The sequence below is a fragment of the Eumetopias jubatus genome, unplaced genomic scaffold, assembly GCF_037043125.1.
Source record: "Eumetopias jubatus isolate StellerSeaLion01/CBP00866 unplaced genomic scaffold, mEumJub1_p1.0 scaffold_10, whole genome shotgun sequence".
Taxonomy (NCBI): Eukaryota; Metazoa; Chordata; class Mammalia; order Carnivora; family Otariidae; genus Eumetopias; species Eumetopias jubatus.
Window position 1 is genome coordinate 4,951,647 of NW_028274816.1, and position 7,591 is coordinate 4,959,237.

The following is a 7,591-nucleotide window of genomic DNA, read 5'->3' on the forward strand; positions in this document are numbered from 1 at the left end:
ATACTCTGAAGAGTTTCGATCAAGAAGGGATGCTGTACTTTGTCAAATGCTTTTTCTGCATCTATTGAGAGGATCATATGATTCTTGTTCTTTCTTTTGTTAATATATTGTATCACATTGATTGATTTGCAGATGTTGAACCAACCTTGCAGCCCAGGGATAAATCCCACTTGGTCGTGGTGAATAATCCTCTTAATGTACTGTTGGATCCTATTGGTTAGTATTTGGGTGAGAATTTTTGCATCCATGTTCATCAAGGATATTGGTCTGTATTTCCTGTTTTTGATGGGGTCTTTGTCTGGTTTGGGGATTAAGGTAATGCTGGCCTCATAAAACGAGTTTGGAAGTTTTCCTTCCATTTCTTTTTTTTTGGAACAGTTTCAGAAGAATAGGTGTTAATTCTTTAAATGTTTGGTAGAATTCCCCTGGGAAGCCATCTGGCTTTTGTTTGTGGGGAGATTTTTGATGACTGCTTCAATTTCCTTAGTGGTTATAGGTCTGTTCAGGTTTTCTATTTCTTCCTGGTTCAGTTTTAGTAGTTGATACATCTCTAGGAATGCATCCATTTCTTCCAGGTTATCTAATTTGCTGGCATAGAGTTGCTCATAATATGTTCTTATAATTGTTTGTATTTCTTTGGTGTTGGTTGTGATCTCTCCTCTTTCACTCGTGATTTTGTTGATTTGGGTCATTTCTCTTTTCTTTTTGATCAGTCTGGCCAGGGGTTTATCAATCTTGGTAATTCTTTCAAAGAACCAGCTCTTAGTTTCGTTGATCTGTTCTACTGTTCTTTTGGTTTCTATCTCATTGATTTCTGGTCTGATCTTTATTATTTCTCTTCTCCTGCTGGGTTTAAGCTTTGTTTGCTGCTCTTTTCCAGCTCCTTTATGTGTAGTGTTAGGTTGTGTGTTTGAGACATTTCTTGTAGATATTTACAATTGTTAGATCTTCTTGTTCGATAGACCCTTTAAGTAGGATATAGTGTCCTTCCTCATCTCTTATTACAGTCTTTGGTTATAATCTAATTTGTCTGATATAAGGATTGCCACCCCAGCTTTCTTTTGGTGTCCATTAGCATGGTAAATGGTTTTCCACCCCCTCACTTTCAATCTGGGGGTGTCTTTGGGTCTAAAAATGAGTCTCTTGCAGACAGCATATCGATGGGTCTTGTTTTTTTAATCCAATCTGATAGCCTGTGTCTTTTGATTGGGGCATTTAGCCCATTTACTTTCAGGGTAACTATTGAAAGATATGAATTTAGTGCCATTGTATTGCCTGTAAGGTGACTGTTATTGTATATTGTCTGTGTTCCTTTCTGGTCTATGCTTCTTTTAGGCTCTCTCTTTGCTTAGAGGACTCCTTTGAAATTTCTTGTAGGGCTGGTTTCGTGTTGCAAATTCCTTTAGTTTTTGTTTGTCCTGGAAGCTTTTTATCTCTCCTTCTATTTTCAATGACAGCCTAGCTGGATATAATATTCTTGGCTGCATATTTTTCTCATTTAGTGCTCTGAATATATCATGCCTGGACTAGTCACTTTAACTCTCACGTGATCAACATGGGAGTTTTGACTTGCTTTGTTTCCATCCTGGGCCGGTTTATTGCTCCTTAGGCAACCTAGTGGTTCCTGGCTTCTGGTAAGTCACCATATTGATGCCAAACTTAGTGCAGACACCCAATTGGCATATAACACTATAACCCAGAACTCCTGGGCTCACGTCATCCTCCTGCCTCAGCCTCCTGAGTAGCTGAGACTACAGGTATTCCACTATGCCCAGCTACTTCCCATGTGATGTATGCGTCTCCCATAGTTGGGCAAAAACAGACAATTAATGTGGAAGTGATTTGTAAACATGTAATTACCATAGAGTTGATAGTTCAATAACCATTGTGTGTCTGTCTTGAGTTTTAATATATCTAGGCACTCTTTGTACTTGTTCATGATTTTACTAAGGAAAATTTTACTGACTCTCTACTATGTATACAAGGTGATGCCAGGTGCTGGGCAGGTATGACTGGTGGCTGTGGGCCCTCTCTCAAACGTCCTGTAATTTGCACAATGGAAGACCTTAAGTGTCTGGCCTGGGGACTGAAAAAGTCACTAACTAGTCTCACAGCTTCCAGTCATGCTTCCCTCAAATCCTTTCTCCATGCAGTAGCCAGAATATCCCATTTTCCTCTTAAATATAACATATGATAAAGCATAATAAAATGAACACTCAGAACCAATCATGCAACTTAAGGATTAGAGCAGAAACATGGTAATTACTTACGTGTCCCCTATACCACCCTCTTTCCTCTTCCCAGAGGTCACCACCATCCTGAATGTCAGGTTTATAGTTCCCTTTAAAAACTATTCTTTTGGGGCGCCTGGGTGGCTCAGTCATTAAGCATCTGCCTTCGGCTCAGGTCATGATCCCAGAGTCCTGGGATTGAGCCCCGTGCAGGAAGCCTCCTTCTCCCTCTCCCACTCCCCCTGCTTGTGTTTCCTCTCTTGCTTTGTCTCTCTCTGTCAAATAATAAATAAAATCTTTAAAAAAAACAACCAACAAACAAAACAGTATTCTTTCATCCCATCTATATACTCAAATAATGTATTCTTATTTTTGCTTGTTTTGAGCTTTATAAAGAGGATACCTCATGGTATGTAATCTTCTGGGGTTGCTTTTAAAGTTCATCATCTTCCTAAGATGTTCCATGTTGGTGTATAGTTTTTGTTCTTTCATTTTTACCACTATATACCTACTGTGATCTTAAAAAAAAACAAAAACTGTCAAGGTGCGCCTGGGTGGTTCAGTCCTTAAGCATCTTCTTTCAGCTCAGGTCATGATCCCAGGGTCCTGGCATCGAGCCCCACATCAGGCTCCCTGTTCCGTGGGAAGCCTGCTTCTCCCTCTCCCGCTGCCCCTGCTGTGTTCTCTCTCTCACTGTGTCTCTCTCTGTCAAATAAATAAATAAAATCTTTTTTAAAAAACTATCAAATCATATTGCTCTTCAACTAAAATACTTTAGTGGCCTCCCATTAAATTTAGAGTAAATCCCAAATTCCTTACTTCCACTACAAGGCTCTCCATGATTTATTCAGCTATTTACAGTCCTAAGGCAGCCCCTTTTATTCTAGGGATCTGCTTTTTTGTGCTAGTCTTGGCCTATTGTTACCTGTGAATTTTGGAACCTGCTCTCTCCTACCTTCTCCTGTTCCCTCTCTCCTGTTCCCAACTGGCCTATAATTCAGAGGCTCCCTCCCACCTCTCCAGTCTCTGCTCTCCCCACTCTCACACTTGTCCTTGGTTCCAACCACACGGTCATTTCTTTCCAGTTTCTATATCCCTATCTCAGCAGCTTTGCTGGAATGCTACTATTCCTTATTCTTGATCTTGTTAGCTCCTGTCTGCTAGGATGACCCTGCCTTCTTACCCATAACCCTCTGCTGACAGATTAAGTAGGTACTGTTCAACCCTCTCTCCCTGTCCTATCTGTTCCCTTTATTATACTCAGTAAAGTGTGAACCTCAATTATATTGGCTTATTTGTGTGTTTATTCAGTTATTGTTGATCTTATTTCTGGAAATTCAAGGAGGTCAGGCACTATCCATCTTACCCACCCCTGTATTCCTAGAACCTGGAACAGTGATTGACAAAGAGTAGATCCCCAGGAAATATCTGCTAATCGAATACATGCTTGAAAACATAAATGAAATAATGAATAAATTTATTAATATGGATCTGGGTGGAACCAGAATTTGTTTACAAAATCCATTGCTGGGGCGCCTGGGTGGCTCAGTTGGTTAAGCAACTGCCTTTGGCTCAGATCATGATCCTGGAGTCCTGGAATCAAGTCCTACATTGGGCTCCCTGCTCAGCAGGGAGTCTGCTTCTCCTCTGACCCTCCCCCCTCTCATGTGCACTCTCTCTCTTTCTCTCTCTCTCTCTCAAATAAATAAATAAAGTCTTTAAAAAAATCCATTGCTATAGGTAGCCATGAGTCTTAGCCTCTCCCTGTCCCTATCCAAAGAGTTCGGATATTCTCATATCCCCAGTTCCAAGTTCCAGATAGCTGCATTTATGTCTGTTGAGTCCTGTCCCCTATAGAAGCCCATAGTTGTGCCTGTAGTTAAAGTTGGGTTGCAGGACATCCTTGATAAAAGCTCCTTTCTCCTGGAGCTCAATAGCTGCCTTTGCTTCCCAGTTGTATGCCTTGAATTGGTTTCCTCTCTCCAAGGTACTGACCTCCCTTTATATTTGTTTCTCCCTCAGAAAAAAGGATAGCATATTTATAAAGTATATTGAGGGTTAATTTGGCAGAGTCTCTTGCTGGAGCACGAAATGACATTTTTGCTTCGACCTGTCGAGTCCTTGTGACTTTCCAGAAATGGATTTGGGTAATGACTTGTCATTATGAGTAATTAGCATTTGTGGAAGTCTGAGAAGACATGCCCTTTTCTTTTTTTCCCTTTTTTTAGCTTTGGAAACTTTACTACCCTTTTGACACTACTTTTGAGGTTGCTCTTTGGTAAGGGGTGAGATAAATTCATGAAAATAAAAGGTTATCCATCAATGCCTATAATTAACCCTTCACCATACTAAAAGAAATGAAAATGTTTATATTACTTTTTGTGTGTGTGAGTGTTTCTTTTCCTTTAAATTTTTTATTGTTACGTTAATCACCATACATTACATCATTAGTTTTTGATGTAACGTTCCATGATTCATTGTTTGTGCATAACACCCAGTGCTCCACGCAGAACGTGCCCTCTTTAATACCCATCACCAGGCTAACTCATGCCCCCACCCCCTCCCCTCTAGAACCCTCAGTTTGTTGTTCAGAGTCCATCGTCTCTAATAGTTCATATCCCCCTCCCATTTCCCCCCCTTCATTCTTCACCTCCTGGATTCCTTTTTTTTTTCTTAACATATATTGCATTATTTGTTTCAGAAGTACTGATCTGTGATTCAACAGTTGCACAATTCACAGTGCTCACCATAGCACATACCCTCCCCAATGTCTATCACCCAGCCACCCCAGCCCTCCCACCCCCCACCACTCCAGCAACCCTCAGTTTGTTTCATGAGATTAAGAATTCCTCATATCAGTGAGGTCATATGATACCTCTCTTTCTCTGATTGACTTATTTCACTCAGCATGACACCCTCCAGTTCCGTCCATGTCGTTGCAAATGGCAAGATCTCATTCCTTTTGATGGTTGCATAATATTCCATTGTATATATATGCCACCTCTTCTTTATCCATTCATCTGTTGATGAACATCTTGGCTCTTTCCACAGTTTGGCTATTGTGGACATTGCTGCTATAAACATTGGGGTGCACATACCCCTTCGGATCCCTACATTTGTATCTTTGTGGTAAATATCCAGTACTGCAATTGCTGGATCATACGGTAGCTCTATTTGCAACTTTTTGATGAACCTCCATAATGTTTTCCAGAGTGGCTGCACCAGCTTGCATTCCCACCAACAGTGTAGGAGGGTTTCCCTTTCTCCGCATCCCCGCCATAATCTGTCATTCCCTGACTTGTTAATTTGAGCCATTCTGACTGGTATGAGGTGGTATCTCATTGAGGTTTTGATTTGGATTTCCCTGATGCTCAGCGATGTTGAGCACTTTTTCATGTGTCTGTTGGCCATTTGGATGTCTTCTTTGGAAAAATGTCTGTTCGTGTCTTCTGCCCAGTTCTTGATTGGATCATTTATTCTTTGGGTGTTGAGTTTAAGAAGTTCTTTATAGATTTTGGATACTAGCCCTTTATCTGATATGTCATTTGCAAATATCTTCTCCCATTCTGTCCGTGGTCTTTTGGTGTTGTTGACTGTTTCTTTTGCTGTGCAAAAGCTTTTTATCTTGATGAAATCCCAATAGTTCATTTTTGCCCTTGCTTCCCTTGCCTTTGGCGATGTTTCTAGGAAGAAGTTGCTGCGGCTGAGGTCGAAGAGGTTGCTGCCGGTGTTCTCCTTTAGGATTTTGATGGACTCCTGTCTCACATTGAGGTCTTTCAACCATTCTTGAGTCTATTTTTGGGTGTGGTGTAAGGAAATGGTCCAGTTTCATTCTTCTGCATATGGCTGTCCAATTTCCCAACACCATTTGTTGAAGAGACTGTCTTTTTTCCATTGGACATTCTTTCCTGCTTTGTCAAAGATGAGCTGACCATAGAGTTGAGGGTCCATTTCTGGACTCTAGATTGTGTTCCATTGATCCATGTGTCTGTTTTTGTGCCAGTACTATACTGTCTTGATGATGACAGCTTTGTAACAGAGCTTGAAGTCTGGAACTGTGATGGCGCCAGCTTTGCTTTCCTTTTTCAACATTCCTCTGGCTATTTGGGGTCTTTTATGGTTCCATACAACTTTTAGGATTATTTGTTCCATTGCTTTGAAAAAAGTGGGTGTTATTTTGATGGAGATTGCATTGAATGTGTAGATTGCTCTAGGTAGCATTGACATCTTCACAATATTTGTTCTTCCAACCTATGAGCATGGAACGTTTTTCCGTTTACTTGTGTCTTCCTCAATTTCTTTCGTGAGTATTTTATAGTTTTCTGAGTAAAGATCCTTTGCCTCTTTGGTTAGATTTATTCCTAGGTATCTTATGGTTTTCAGTGCCATTGTAAATGGGATTGACTCCCTAATTTCTCTCTCTTCTGTCTTGTTGTTGGTGTATAGGAATGCCACTGATTTCTGTGCATTGATTTTATATTCTGCCACTTTACTGAATTCCTGTATGAGTTCTAGCAGTTTTGGGGTGGACTCTTTTGGTTTTCCACATAAAGTATCATATCATCTGCAAACAGTGAGAGTTTGACTTCTTTGCTAATTTGGATGCCTTTAATTTCTTTTTGTTGTCCGATTGCTGTCTGTGGCTAAGACTTCTAAAACTATGTTGAATAGTAGTGGTGATAGTGGACATCCATGCTGTGCTCCTGATCTTAGGGGAAAGCTCTCAGTTTTTCCCCATTGAGAATGATATTCGCTGTAGGTTTTTCATAGACGGCTTTTATGATATTGAGGTAGGTACCCTCTATCCCTATACTCTGAAGAGTTTTGATCAAGAAACGATGCTGTACTTTGTCAAATGCTTTTTCTGCATCTATTGAGAGGATCATATGATTCTTGTTCTTTCTTTTGTTAATGTATTGTATCATGTTAATTGATTTGCGGATGTTGAACCAACCTTGCAGCCCAGGGATAAGTCCCACTTGGCCATGGTGAATAATCCTTTTAATATACTGTTGATCCTATTAGCTAGTATTTTGGTGAGAATTTTTGCATCCATGTTCATCAGGGATATTTGTCTGTAATTCTCCTTTTTGATGGGGTCTTTGTTTTGGGGATCAAGGTAATGGTGGCCTCATAAAATGAGTTTGGAAGTTTTCCTTCCATTTCTATTTTTTGGAACAGTTTCAGGAGAATAGGTATTAATTCTTCTTTAAATGCTTGGTAGAATTCCCCTGGGAAGCCATCTGGCCCTGGGCTTTTGTTTGTTGGGAGATTTTTGATGACTGCTTCTATTTCCTTAGTAGTGATGGTCTGTTCAGGTTTTCTATTTCTTCCTGGTTCAGTTTTAGTAGTTGATACAT

The 7,591-nt window shown here is 40.3% G+C and overlaps 1 pseudogene; it reads right to left on the minus strand.

The window, feature by feature from the left end:
• Positions 1 to 1,500: 1,500 nt before the first annotated feature.
• Positions 1,501 to 1,776, minus strand: LOC148163148 (signal recognition particle RNA; annotated as a pseudogene).
• Between the last annotated feature and the right edge of the window lie 5,815 nt (positions 1,777 to 7,591).